The sequence below is a fragment of the Pongo pygmaeus genome, chromosome 10 (assembly GCF_028885625.2).
Source record: "Pongo pygmaeus isolate AG05252 chromosome 10, NHGRI_mPonPyg2-v2.0_pri, whole genome shotgun sequence".
Classification (NCBI taxonomy): domain Eukaryota; kingdom Metazoa; phylum Chordata; class Mammalia; order Primates; family Hominidae; genus Pongo; species Pongo pygmaeus.
Window position 1 is genome coordinate 88382702 of NC_072383.2, and position 14481 is coordinate 88397182.

Sequence of the window (14481 nt, forward strand, 5' to 3'; positions counted from 1 at the left end):
AAGGGGCTGTCAGTTGAAGGATGCTTCCTGATGGCTCTCTCAGTGGTAGGAACAAAAAGTCATTCCTTGACAGGATCTGGGTAACATTTTTTGTGTGTTTCCTACCTATTAAACCTGGTTTTGTGAGAGAAACTAACTGTAAAACTTACTATAAATGTTAATTTTATAATTCATATGATGATCAAACTTTTATTAAGGGTCTACTCTGTAATAGCTACTTGATAAAATAAAAACATTAAACCTGACATTTTTCTTTTTCCTTTTTTTTTTTGATACTGAGTCTTGCTCTGTCACCCAGGCTGGAGTGCAGTGGTGTGATCTTGGCTTACTGCAACCTCCACCTCCCAAGTTCAAGCGATTCTCATGCCTTAGTCTCCTGAATAGCTGGGACTACAGGCGAGTGTCACCACACCTAGCTAGTTTTTGTGTTTTTAGTAGAGACAGGATTTCACCACGTTGGCCAGGCTGGGCTTGAACTCCTGGCCTCGTGATCCACTTGCCTTAGCCTCCCAAAGAGCTGGGATTACAGGAGTGAGCCAGGGTACCCGGCCTGACTTTTTTTTAAATGTATGTTATTTCTTCTCTTAAAGTTGATAGTCTTTAGACCCATTGCAGTGATCCTCAAACAACCATTGAAGGATCAGGGTCGCACAAAAATACATATTGGTTACTAACTATGTTCAACACTTTAGAAATGTGAATCTTTTCTGCATAAAGTTCTTCCTTGGCATTTCAACACCATAAACAGTAGAATATTTGTGGCAATTGTTAAGCAGGGTAATTGCCAATACATAATTTTTAATCCACTATGACATAATTACAATAACAAAATTTACATATCTTAGTACTTCTTGAAGAACAAAATTAAAAATACTTTTAAGTTAAAACATTCTTGAAGAATACATAGTGGTATAAAAACTGAGCCTCAGGAAAAAAAATAAGGGGAAATGCCATTTAATATGTTTTATTATCAACTGGGGAGCCAAAAATAAGTCATACGTAATGGAATTTCATTGTGTAGCAGTGGAATTTCCCCCAGAGTTTTATTAAAAGCTTTAACACAGTTTGAACTCCTCAGTGAAGTCAATGGCCTGTCCAAGGTCTGAGTCAGCATTTTAAGTAAATATGCTAATTTTTTAGCTCAACAAAGAAAATGTTACTTTTAGTGCATTTCCAATTTAAAACAATCTTTTTACTCTATTAGTTATAAACTATTCAATGTAACCTAACTGAATGTTTTGATTGGTTATATTAAAATTTGCATTTCCTCAACAGTCTGAGAATGGTTTACTTGTTGACTGATCACAGTAAGAAGATTAAATTAGTAGTCCATGAATTAATAAGAAGTGCATTAGATGTTGATACAAAGCTTAATACAAATTATAATAGTGATCATTTTGCATTTGTATCATTTTACGCTTTCAAAAGGATAAATCACATTCCTTAGTTGCTTTTTAAAACATTAGATATGTCTATGTATGCAAATGAAAGTGGAGAATAAGAAAATAGATCTAAAAAATTAAATTTTCACTTGTCCTATCATTATCCACTCTTTAGAAACCCTGCAGGTATAATAGAAAATTCTATAATCTTACTGTTCAGAGTGTGAACCTTGGTTGAGAATAGGTGTCACTTGGTTGCCTGTTAGAAATGCTGGTTTTCAGGCCTTACGCCAAACCCGCTACACTGGAATCTGCATTTTACCAAGATACCCAGGTGATTTGTATTCACATTAAAGTTTGAGAAGAATTAAATCTGCAGTGCTTTTGTCTCTGACAAACTGAAGTTAAAATTCCAGTTTTTTTTTAACATTATCCAAATGATTGCTTCTTCCCTTTAGTTACACAAATAAATATAAGTATAACATATTCTGAGGCATAAAACTCCATACAGAAATGTGAGTCATTGAAGTTAATTTCTGTTTTAAATTCTGAGGAACTAAAGGTATAGGGTAGAATTAGGAAGCTTCTCTTTGAATAAAAATGTTCAAGTTATCCAATTACAAAATAGGATTAATAGGCCTAATTTTATTTTTGTATGTATTTGACCTTTTCCATCAGAATGATTTCCTAGAAATGTTAAATGGAGGGTTCAGGAAGCAAGCAAAGAAAACAATTCCCATCAAATGACATTATTTGACCACTGCTTACACAGAACAATCACCTTATGAAGTATTTTCTCATTTCTTTGCATAAGTGAAATTTCAAAACAATGCTTTCCCCCACTCCCTTCATTTCTAGCGGGTAGCATAAGAGGATTTGCAACCCTGCTTGGTTTATGATTCTCATATTGTTGACTTTGCTCTGCAGATAGATGAAATAGGACCTCAAATGCAGTGGATGTTATGGTTAAAGCTGTTCTTATGTCATTTAGAGATTGTTTTTAGATTAAGGATCATTTGACCTTGAGTGACAGTGCTTGCTTTATTACCTGATCATGGTGCCTCCAATAAGAGGTTGTCCAGTGCTTTCAGCCCATTACCTGCCTGTGCCATTCTAAAGCTTCTTGCTTCAGAAGATCTCTCAGCAGGGTTAGAACAAGGTAAAGAGCTTAAATAAGCAAGCTATATTTATCAGCAATAAACAGCAGTCCCTGCAAATGTCCTACCCAGAAAATTAATCTATAAAGGGATGGCTCTACCTGCATGAAAATAGAACTGATTTTCTAAAATTATTTATTAGTATTATTGTGAGCAGATAATACTCTACCATTGATAATAATAGAGACTTGTATAGCAGTTTCATGGCAGTCCCTATAAATATACCAGAAAAGATGAGTTTTTTTTTTTTTTTGAGACAGAGTCTCACTCTGTTGCCCAGGCTGGAGCACAGTAGTGCTATCTTGGCTCACTGCAACCTCTGCCTCCTGGGTTCAAGCAATTCTCGTGTCTCAGCCTCCAAGTAGCTGGGACTACAGGCATGCACCACCATGCCTGGCTAATTTTTGTATTTTTAGTAGAGATGGAGTTTCACCATGTTGGCCAGGCTGGTCTCAAACTCCTGAGGTCAAGTGATCTGCCTGGCTTGGCCTCCCAAAATGCTGGTATTACAGGTGTAAGCCACCGTACTCACCAACAGTCTCTTTACATTAAAATAATTTAGTCAGTCTAAAACTTCACATGGTATATTCTGTAGTGAGGAAACCGCATAGAAGGAAGAATGTCTATAGCAGCTTCAATAAGATGGAATAGATTAAGTTATATAAGACTTGAAACAACAATGAGGAAAGTTGTAAGACTTGTTTAGATGGCTCAAGTTAGGGATAATTTCAATGCAAAACACTAAAACTATGCCATCAAGGAGACCAATACTGGTGGCAGGTGATAAGGAGGCAGTAGATAGAATAATGGATTTGGGCCTGGAGAATTAAGTTTCTATGAAGCTGCAGCTTATGTTAATAACAGGGCAATGTTTAGATTACACGTTGGCAATTAACCCTAAAATTTGTGTTGTTAAAATGCTGCAGCTTTTACTTTTCTTTGACTGGGGCCTCCCCACATCCAATTGCTACCCTGTTACCTAACATAGTGCCTTACATAAGTGATTATTACATATCTGTTAATGACAATGAATTTTTAAGAATATTTTAGGAAGTGATGGCCATAACATGGCCTTGGATAGGGGCTAAATAATAGAGGCATCATATATCTTACTGAGTTCTGTGGTAGACTTAAATAAAGCAGCACCAGAGCTTTGATTGTATGACTTAAGAGTATGTTCACAGATCACAGATTCTCTCTCTCTCTCTTTCTCTCTTAAACACAATTGAGAAATGCCTGCAGCTGTGGCAAAAAGACATAAGCCGAATGTAGATCAAAGAAACATCTAAGTATTGTATTTTCTTAGCCACTGGTACAAAATAGGGTATGATAATAGAGAGCAGTTTTATGGCTTACAGAAATAGAAAACTATTTTATATTTATTTTGGTCTCCATTCAAAGGCAATATTTTTAGATATTTCTATACCACCAAAGGACTTCTGTCTCAACAACAGTGAATGGTAATGCACTTAAACAACAGGGTTCAAATTATTATAATAAAGTAAACCAGATTTATCTTGGCTATAAAAGTTAAAGACATAAAAATAGACTGGTATTAATGTGTGACTCACCCTCAGGAGGGCATATGCTTTTCCAGTAGCAGTGATAGGTCTGACCAGATCCATTTCTACTCTCTTGCCCAGCAATAGTCCCTGGTGGCATTTGTGTTTACTGGGACTTTGCGACAGGCAGTGTTTGACTGCTTTACGGGAAGTACAAGGGTAGGAAAGAAGTTATAAGACCTATTTCTACAGGTATGGAGTGAACGATGAGATTATTATAATGGAGAAGAATCTTAAATGTAAATATTATCTTTATTAAAATACAGGGAAGTTGAGTGACCATTACGAAGATAGCAATTCTGTAAAGCAATATATAATTGTGATTGCAGAACTTTGGAAACCAAATAAATGGCTTGTCTGATAGCCACGTATTATAGGTTGCAAAATATTAGTTAAGTGGGCTGGGCACAGTGGCTCACGCCTGTAATCCCAACACTTTGCGATGCCAAGGCGGGCGGATCACTTGAGGTCAGGAGTTCAAGACCAGCCTGGCCAACATGGTGAAACCCTGTCTCTACTAATAAATTAGCCAGGCGTGGTGGTGCGCACCTGTAATCCTAGCTCCTTGGGAGGCTGAGGCACGAGAATCGCTTGAACCCAGAAGGCAGAGGTTGCAATGAGCTGAGATCATGCCACTGCACTCCAGCCTGGGCAAAAGAGTGATACTCTGTCTCAAAAAAACAAAAAACAAAAAAACAAACAAAACAGTAACAACAAAAAACCCAAACAGAAATGTATTATTCACAGTTCTGGAGGCTGGGAAGTCCAGGATCAAGGGACTGGCAGTTTCCATGGCTGGTGGAGGCTCACTTCTTGGTTCATAAAGAGCCATGTCCTAACACAGTGGAAAGGGTGAGAGATTTCTCTGAGATCTCTTTCATAAAGTGACTAATTGCATTTATGAGAGTGCCACCCTCATGACCTAATCACTTCCCAAAGGTCCTGTCTCCTGATATTCTCATATTCAGGGTTCGAATTTCAACATATAAGTTTAGGGGAGGGGAACACAAACATGCAACTGTATGTCCATTGAAGAATATGAGCAGAAGTGACGTGTTTCTGGTGTTCATCAGTGAACCTTCTCCACCTTCTCTTTCATCATCTATTGGCTGGAAGTAAAAGATTCCCAGGCCCCAGAAGATGGTGTGGCTATGGGATGGGAGGAGCCTGGGAACCTGAATCACTCCCTGGAAGGCTACCCTTCTAACACCTGCATTGAAATATTATATGAACAAGGACATATTTCTGTCGTGTTAAACCACTAAACCTTTCTGAACTGTTTATTAGAGTAGTCATTATTATATCAAGAGAGTGTATGTTCAAATTTTAAGTAAATTTTAACACGCAAATAAAAGGACCTTTACCTCTTTAAGACAAACCTTATTGAAAATCCTCAAAATCAAGTATTCTTGATAGAAGTTATGATAATAAGCACAATTTCGGTATAATTTATACTTCACTTATTTGGTAGGCACTTATCTTAGTTATGATTTTCTCATGTGAAGAATCTTTATGCTTCAACTGTGGGAATATTAGAATGAAATGTTCAGATGTCTTTTCACTGTGAACCTTTCTTCCTTTTTTAGAATTGTGAACTATACAGGCTAACGGCCCTGGAAAGGGCACCTTTGAAATAGACTAAGGATGATGACTGGATTATCAAGATTTGAATAATGTTTTCTAATGTGCTTTTATACTCCTTAGTGGAAAAACCTGAATGAGAAACAAAATTGTTCGTGGCCTGGCTAGTGAGGCAGGGGCCCCTTTGAAATGTGAATTTATCCTTTCAAACGTGAGGATCTATTTATCCAGTAATCTATTTTTAGGGTCAATATTTTTTACTTCACACATTATAAAATAATATATGCTTAGTAAAATCATGAGAAAAAAATTTTATAGTATAATAAACAGTACAAAAATATATGTTTCTGTCTGATAAATCAGAGGTACCATTTATATTTACATTTTGCTGGGTCTTTTTCTCTGTATTAAAGTGTGTTTACTTTTCTGGTTTGTTTTAATTCTGTTTATTTTAAATTTTAATAATCTCATGCTAATATTGTAACAATGCAAACAATAAAGAAGTATATGTAATACAAAGAAAAACTCTCTCTTCACTTTGCCGAGCCTCACTACTCTGTATAGAATAAACCCTTTTCCTTATTTAAAGTGTGACCTTCCAGATGTGTCCTTTTGCATTTAGGCATTTATATATATTTGTCCATGCAGATAATTTCAAATGTAATTTATATATGATATATAGACAGGATATATAAATGGATGTATATGTGTAGGTGTATATGTCCATATATATGATATATGCAAATACATGTTATGTTTTTGTACTTAACATTATACTTAGAGGGCTTTTCTGTGTAATGAAACACATTTAATAAAAATATGGTTCTTCACACAGCCATTTTGTAATTCATTAAATTATGACATATTAATAGGACAATTTCTTTAAATATTTTAAAATTTAACATTGCTATGGACATGCATCTTTGATTATCTTTTTCAAACAAATTTCTGAATTAAAATAGGTAGGTCAAATAATATAAACTGTTTCATGACTATTGATGTAAATGTTTTCCTCTATTTTAATAAACATATCTCCCAAATAAATACGTGTATCTTTAATATTTCTTGATTTTACAAATCTGGAAATCAGAACAGAAAAAAAAATTCCTTTTTACTTTCAGTCTGAGAATCTATCTACCAGAAAGCAACATGAGCCAGAAATGTCACAGTCACTGGCTCTCAACTTTTTCTACACATTGCAATCCTCAAGGGATTATTAACAAATAATGCTGGCTCCCACCCTTCAGATATTCTGATTTAATTGGGATGGGTGCAACCTGGACACTGGGATTTTAAAAAGCTCCCCGGGTAATTCTAATTTGCAGCAAAGTTTGGAAACCACCCTCATAGAGCATTCAGCCATTGGAAGATACCCAGACACATGTGGCCAAGAGGTCAAATGAAGGTCACTGGACAGATTTCTATGCTTGTTATTTAGAATAAGAACTATTTCTTCTGGTAGTGAAAACATTGCTGATAGAGACACTGCTGATAGTATTCAAAACTACTCATCACCTTGACTCTCAAAATAAATCCAACTAGAAAAATAGGATTGACCTAACCTAATACTGTAATACTCTAAAGCACTAGATTGTAAAAGCATCTTCCCTAACGACTGCTGGAGAGTTTGGAAAAAAGCCTCCCCTTTTTGCAAATTGATTTTTGTCTTGGCTGTAGTGTTTGCTTGTTTAAGCATTAATGACTTGATTTGGAAAGAAATAGCTTCCTGTATGGCCCAGATTAAGAAAAGCCATCTTTATTCTGCCAGAAATTGTGTACAAATGCTAGCATGTAAACAGTGCAACCCGTGACATTTTTTTTACACTCAAACAGGCAAGGTGACACACATGGCTTAAGGGCTAAAAGAAACATGAGAGCTGTAACGCAGTTACAATCGGAAGTGCTAAATTTCCCTTGGGACCATAAGGAAAGCTTCCTGCTCTTTGTAGATTGGCCTATTATTGGAATACATTTGCCCACAGTTAATCCTCAAAGTAATTAAATGGAAGGAAGTGATTAAATCACCAAGAAAAAAGTGGCTGCTGCATCTGAAGCATTCAGACAGAGTAAGATTGTTGGTTAGTCATGAACATTAGTTAAGGAAGCATCTGCCAATTAACCTGGGCTACTAAATATGTGTGTGTGTGTGTATGTGTAAGCAAATAGTGTTGAAATATGAAATAAATCTCTAGTCTGACTAAGAACAGGAATTTTAAAAGTCACAGATACTTTGGTAGAATTATGGTAAACATATGTTGTACATAGTCCTTGGCCAATTTAGTAAAGCAGTATTATATTTTCTCCCCAATGACTTATAAATGGAAAAAATTATTTAATTGGACTGAACTGAAAGTAGAACAAACAAATACTAACATGGCTTTGGTAAATGTTAGTTTTATCATGCCACTTCCATTTTTAGTGGATTCAGGAAACCTGGTTGTTAATCTTACTGTTTTCTTATTACTCAATTTTGGGCAAGTCACTTGACCTTTTAGAGTTTCCACAAAATAAAGGGATAGGGCTGTAGGATTTTTAGGTTTCTTCTAGCTCTAAAAAGCTATTGGTCTAAGAAAAAATAGAAAAACACAACCAGAAATCACATGTGAAATTATTAAAATTCAAGATATTATCAAAATAAATGAGTGGAAAATAAAAGATACATAATGGAATATGTTACATACGTATCTGTAACAATCACAAAATGAGATTCCGTGTTCTTCAAGAACTTTGTGCTGTGAACAGGAATCCAAAGCAGTATCAATGAGAATCATCTAAAGATATCCATTTTTCTATGCCTGTCTGCATTTCTCAATGATTTCATGCATTGAAAATGCATTACATTTTCATGATTTCATGCATTTAAATGAAATAGTTCTAAACAGTTACCAAAAATTGTCCTTTTAAAGTAACGGTCTGTACTTATAAAATAACTTTAAGACAGATGCACAAAATTAGATAATGAGTCTTGTCTTGGTGGCAACAAGAAAATAAAGTGTCTGCTCTTTGGAGATGGAGTGCATTAGCTCCTTTAGGCCATCTGTGCATTGTTAGTAACTTCTCTCTTTTAATACTCTGAAAAAAATTAGAATGGTTCTGTCATTGCAAAATGATCTGATTGTCCTATCCTGGCTTGGTTATTTTGGCCTAATTAATCATCAGGGTAGATTGTTGCATACTTGATTTGGTCATGGTGATTGAGGTTATGTGGGTGGGCAGAATTATTCAATTGACTAGAATACTGTTAACTTTTTATGCATCTATTTAATTTTAACAAACATTAACTGAGCTCCCGCTATCAATATTATATACCAGGGGCCAAAGTTATGTAACCTTAAATGCTTCTTCTTTAGTAACTAATGGTAAAGAGTTAAGTTGAGGGACAAAAATAATTATATAAACTATAACAATAATGTTATTCTGTATTCTACTAGGATTAAAATCAAATTGTTTTGGGACAGCAGAGGATGAAGAAACTCATTTTGACTGAAGTTATTGGATGAGACATGGCTGTGGACAACTTCAGAGAAGATATATTTAAGCAGAACCTTAAACTTATGTCAGAATTTTTAATCACCAGAAATCAGCAAAGGCAAAGGTGTGATGTGAAAGGACATGGGATGTCTGGGAAGCAGGGAACAGCTCAGAGGACTGGATCATAGACAGGATTGATGGACGTGATAAATAACAGAGTAGAGTGACACAGAAAAGGGTGTTGGAGCCAGACCTTGAAGGACCTTGACTTTGTTGCTAGAGGAAATTGTTGAAAAGGGTCAAAGTGAGAGTGTATGTTGGCCACTATTAGCTGCCCTAAGTGTTACATGAAAGAAATGAGATTAGGCAAGAATAGGCTGATATTAAAGCAAAGTTAGAAGGAAATGGGGAGAAACCAGAGGTCTTATGAGGGTTAGCAAAGTGAGAGAGAAAACTGAGAAAGAGTTTGGGCAACAGAGGTCCAATAAGGCTTTTCATTCAAAGAAAAGCCTCAGCCTTATGCTAACATTCCGCTTAGAGAAATTTTCGTTTCAGATAAGCTAAAGATAGCTGCCATTAATGTATGAAAGATAATAACAAGAAAGTGAGATAGCAAAGAAATACACAGATGCGAAGAAATATGTAGGCTGTAGAATTATATGGAGGAAAGAATTGTTAGGCTACTAGTATTTGGAAGAGACTGAAAGCAAATAGATCAGAAGCTTACTAAGTTTTTATGTGAATTGTGCTGCTAAAAATTCATGAGATTAAAGTAAAAAATAAAAGACTGATTTTTTCAAACCTGAATACAAACTATGGGTTCAATGTTTGCCCTAGCAGGAAGTTCCTACAAAGGCTAACATTATCAAAGAAGGCATATTCCCAAAAGCTTATCTTATATGTAGCCGTGGAGGATAATGGGCAAGGAAGAATATTCCAGAGACGGTGGATCCGGGGCCAACGTAGAACAATGGACAAGAGAGTTCTTCTCAGAGAATAAAATCAGTCTAATCTAGGATGTTTCCTTACTCCAGGACAAAGGGCTTTCCTGCCCACCCAGCAGAATTTCAGAATTGCTAGGAACTGATGACTGCTGTGTGTTTTTCACTCGTTCCTTTTCCAAATGTGATTTTTTTTTTTTTTTTTTTTTTTTTTTTGAGAGGGAGTCTTGCTCTGTTGCCCAGGCTGGAGTGCAGTGGCAGGATCTCTGCTCACTGCAAGCTCTGCCTCCTGGGTTCACACCATTCTCCTGCCTCAGCTTCCTGAGTAGCTGGGACTACAGGCACCTGCCACCACGCCCGGCTAATTTTTTGTATTTTTGGTAGAGACAGGGTTTCACCATGTTAGCCAGGTTGGTCTCGATCTCCTGACCTTGTGATCCGCCTGCCTCGGCCTCCCAAAGTGCTGGGATTATAGGCATGAGCCACCGCGTCTGGCCCCAAATGTGAATTTTTATTGCAACTATCCTTTCCCTGTTCCATCATTCAGAGATTATTTTTTAGAATATAAATTGCTGGTCCATAAAAACCTCTCTCAGACCTGAGGGAAGATACTGCATCTGGCCTAGGGATCTTGAACTTTGAGCTGATTAGAATGATTGGATGAATTGCTAGGTTGTCTTCTCTGGGGAGACAGTTAATATTTGAAATAAAGAGTGAAATATTCACTTGGTGACAAAGGGTAGATAATTGAAGAGACTGCTATATGTTCACTAAAACGAGTCCTCTTTTCCTCCTAGGCATATAGACTATTTCTCAGATGCACTTGTCAAGATGAGAGAATGTGGGCAGAGGTATGGCATTTCACTCCTGATCCTTAACAAATTTTCATGTAATCTTCTACTTCCTCTCTCATATATTGCCTGCCTCCCATTAAGTATCTCCCATTTTCTGGTTGAATGAAAGGGATTCTGAGGACTTAGAGAAGATAGAGACACCAAATGGAAAACCCTGGGTTCCTAAACGATGGAATGCAGCAATCTTGAGAAGCCAGTCAGCAGCTGATTAGACTTAAAAGAGAAAGAAAGAAACTGCTATTATGTAAAACCACTATGATTTCAGTGTTTTTCTGTTATAGCAGAAGTCACATTGACTAGACATACATCCAAAAGTTCATGTTTGGTGGACTAGGCGAGGAGTTCACAGGCCAGAGTGAAGTACTGCATAATAAATCACTAATAGTGAATTCTGTGGCCTAGCCTATGGTCGCACCTCGGCTCCCTCAGGTGGCTGTATTTAGGTGGTGGGTTGACTGGTGGCTGGGCTTAGCTATGATGGCTGAGTTGACTGTTTGTCTCCATCTATGTTGTCTTTCATTCTCAAGGAGCCTATATTGGGGCTTTCAGAGCCTGGTGGTATCAGAGTTCCAAGAGGGTGCGAGGAAGTTGCAGGGACTCTTGAGACCTTGCTTGAAAATAGTGCAACATTATTTCTGATGCACTGTATTGGCCAAAGGAAATCAGGTAGCTTGGCCACATTTGGGAAGTAGGGAGACAGACTCTGCCTTTTTGATGAAGAATTTGTGACTATTTTTTATCATCTACAAACCCTTATAAAAGTACTCAGAACATAGTAAGTGCTCAGCAAATGGTGGTTGAATTGCATGCATGAATGGAGAAAGTGGGTTGGAGTCCTGAAAAAGAAGATAACATATTGGCAATGCTGCTATTGAAAATGGAAAAAGGAACCAATCATGGATAAGTAAAAGAATTGCTGAGCAATACGGATGGTCCAGCTGAGCTTGAAAATTGTAAATTTGTTTTTCCGCCAATTTTCTCCAATTGCATTTGGTAGTTTGGGAGCAAGCCCACAGAAACAGATGGTTGGGTTGATCCAGGTTAGGGATTAGTACTCTGCAAACTAGCAGTAGTGGGAGGTTGAGTCTGCCCAAGTTGGTTCTGTGCCTTCTCAGCTCTCTGCTCACTCAGGAGCTGGCCACTCCATGGAATACTCTGCATCCTAAATATCCTCACTCATTCTGGTCCACTGTCTGATACTAAAATTCCATGTTGGATTACAAAGTAAGTTAATTGAGGTTGTGACCTACATGGTTCAGGCCTAAAGTGAAGTACAGATAAACACACACACACACACACACACACACACTGAGGAATTCCATTTGCATTCCTTGGAAGACATATGGGGATCTGATTTTTGCATTTGTTTTCTTTCCTTTTCAATTCTCCAGGCTACTGCTGGAGCCTTCTACTTCCCACCCTACCATTCTTTGCTGTCAATCTAGCCCTCAAGGAGAGCAGCCCTATTCATACTCCTCCTACTAATTTTCCCCAGTTCTTTCTCCTGGCTCTTTAGACCCTCCCTTTCATTCTGCATCACAAAAGTCTTAAGACTGTCTGGCAGAGTCAGGCTTGTCTCCAAAGGTAGGGATGAGGGTGAAAGGACGAATGTGAGAGTAAGTTGAAAAATTGACAATTACCAGGTCTTTTTGGCAACTGAGGGAGTGCTAAAAACCATGACTACTTCCACCTTTTTTTCTGGATTTTTACCACTCAGACTAATTTTATCTTCTTTCACTGTACTTGATATTTTGAACCCATATTTACTTTCTTGGTATTCCTTGCCCAAGATGAATGACCTATTTCCCTTTGTTCCGTGGCTCATAGACAATTTCTGTTTTGCCTAGGATTCTTAGCCTCAGGGAAAGCCCTGTCTCTACACAATCATATCTCTCTTTCCTAATCAGCATTCCTATGCAGGGGAAGACAGACAGGAGGAGGCAAGTAAATCAAAGAATCAAGACTTAGTGCTTGGATGTAAGACACTGAAGCAGAGGAGGTCAAGGAATTGGGAACTTAGATTATTTTTCAGTGTTGGTAGTGGAGTTGCTTAAGATAATGGGGGAGACTACAGAAGAGAATAGCTATGATATGGTTTGGCTGTGTGCCTACCCAAATCTCGTCTTAAATTATAGCTACCATAATCTCCACACGTCATGGGAGAGATCCAGTGGGAGGTAACTGAATCACAAAGGTGGGTTTTTCCTATGCTGCTCTTGTGATAGTGAACAAGTCTCATGAGATCTGATGGTTTTATAAAGGCAGTTCCCCTGCACACATTCTCTTGCCTGCCACCACGGAAGATGTGCCTTTGTTCCTCTTTCACCTTTTGCCATAATTGTGAGGCCTCCCTAGCCACATGGAACTGTGAGTCCATTATGCCTCTTTTTTCTTATAAATTACCCAGTCTTGGGTATGTCTTTATTGGCAGTGTGAAAATGGACTAATACAACTATAAACCAATTAACAATGTCCTGAGAGAATATATGGGGCTGCACTGAATGTTGGTAGAGATGGTGGATACAGTGGATAAGAGCAATGCCAGTGAATGGAGAGTTTCAAGGAAATGACAAGACAGTGGATGAGAGGCATGGAAACAGCTGTGGGGAAGCAGGAGGAGCATGTTCTGACTCCTTGATGTGACAGGCTAAGTGGATACTAGGGAGCAGCACTTTCCATGGAAGAATTGGAGGGAAGTTACAGCATCTGCAAAAAGTTAAGTGGAGTCAGTAATCTCAGTTTGTACTTTCAGGCTGTAGATTTCAGGATAACAGGAAAAAGATATCCTCAGTTCTAAGAAAGTTACCTTGTTAGCTGTTTTGAGACTCCAAAGTGAATCTTTTAGTATAATTCCTTAATTCATTCTTGTATCAAATAGTTATTGGCCAGGAACAAAACTGAGTACTTAAATATAAGGATGAATGAAATAAGATTTCTGCCATTAAGCAGCTCACAGTCTTTTTAAGGCAAAAGAAAAAGAAACAGGTAACTTAAAACAAATTGTAAGTCATATGATAGCAGTGAGCACGGTTCTATGGAACACTAAGTAGAGGCATCCTACCAGAATAGGGGGTAGGAGGTGGACTGAGAAAAAGAAGCCTGATCTGTGTCTTTAAATACGAGTTAATGAGGTAAAAGTGTGTGTGTGTGTGTGTGGGAGAGGGAGGGGATTGAGGCCCAGGAGCAAAAGGGATTGCATTAGTCAAATTAACTGTATTTCAATTTTACTTCATTCTGGGTAGTCACGTTCTAAATAGTTGAATCCTGTTTAATCGAATCTCCAATGTCAGGAGACTTTGCATTGTTTCCTTTCATAAGAGAAGTGGAGCCAAGCCAAAGCTCACACTTTGGCAACTGATCCTTTGTAAACTGTATTGCTCCCTGAACTAACCCTCTCTTGAGGCTGGGAAGACACTTACGCAGTTGACTCGATTTGATCACAGGACAGCTTGAAGGAAACCAGTATCAACAAACCTCTCTTTGGGCTGTCGGAAGTAGTGTTTCCATTTTATTTATTTGAAAGAATCTTGTGT

General features: G+C 37.6%; 1 long non-coding RNA gene across 2 annotated transcripts in view; it reads left to right on the plus strand.

Moving 5' to 3' along the window:
- Positions 1-14481, plus strand: part of LOC129010401 (uncharacterized) — a 190286-nt gene that overhangs the window by 108384 nt on the left and 67421 nt on the right. For both annotated transcript variants that reach the window (XR_010122652.1, XR_008492990.1), the window contains 2 exons: positions 9114-9277; positions 10892-10945. This is a non-coding gene — a long non-coding RNA (uncharacterized LOC129010401). The remainder of the gene's footprint in view (positions 1-9113; positions 9278-10891; positions 10946-14481) is intronic.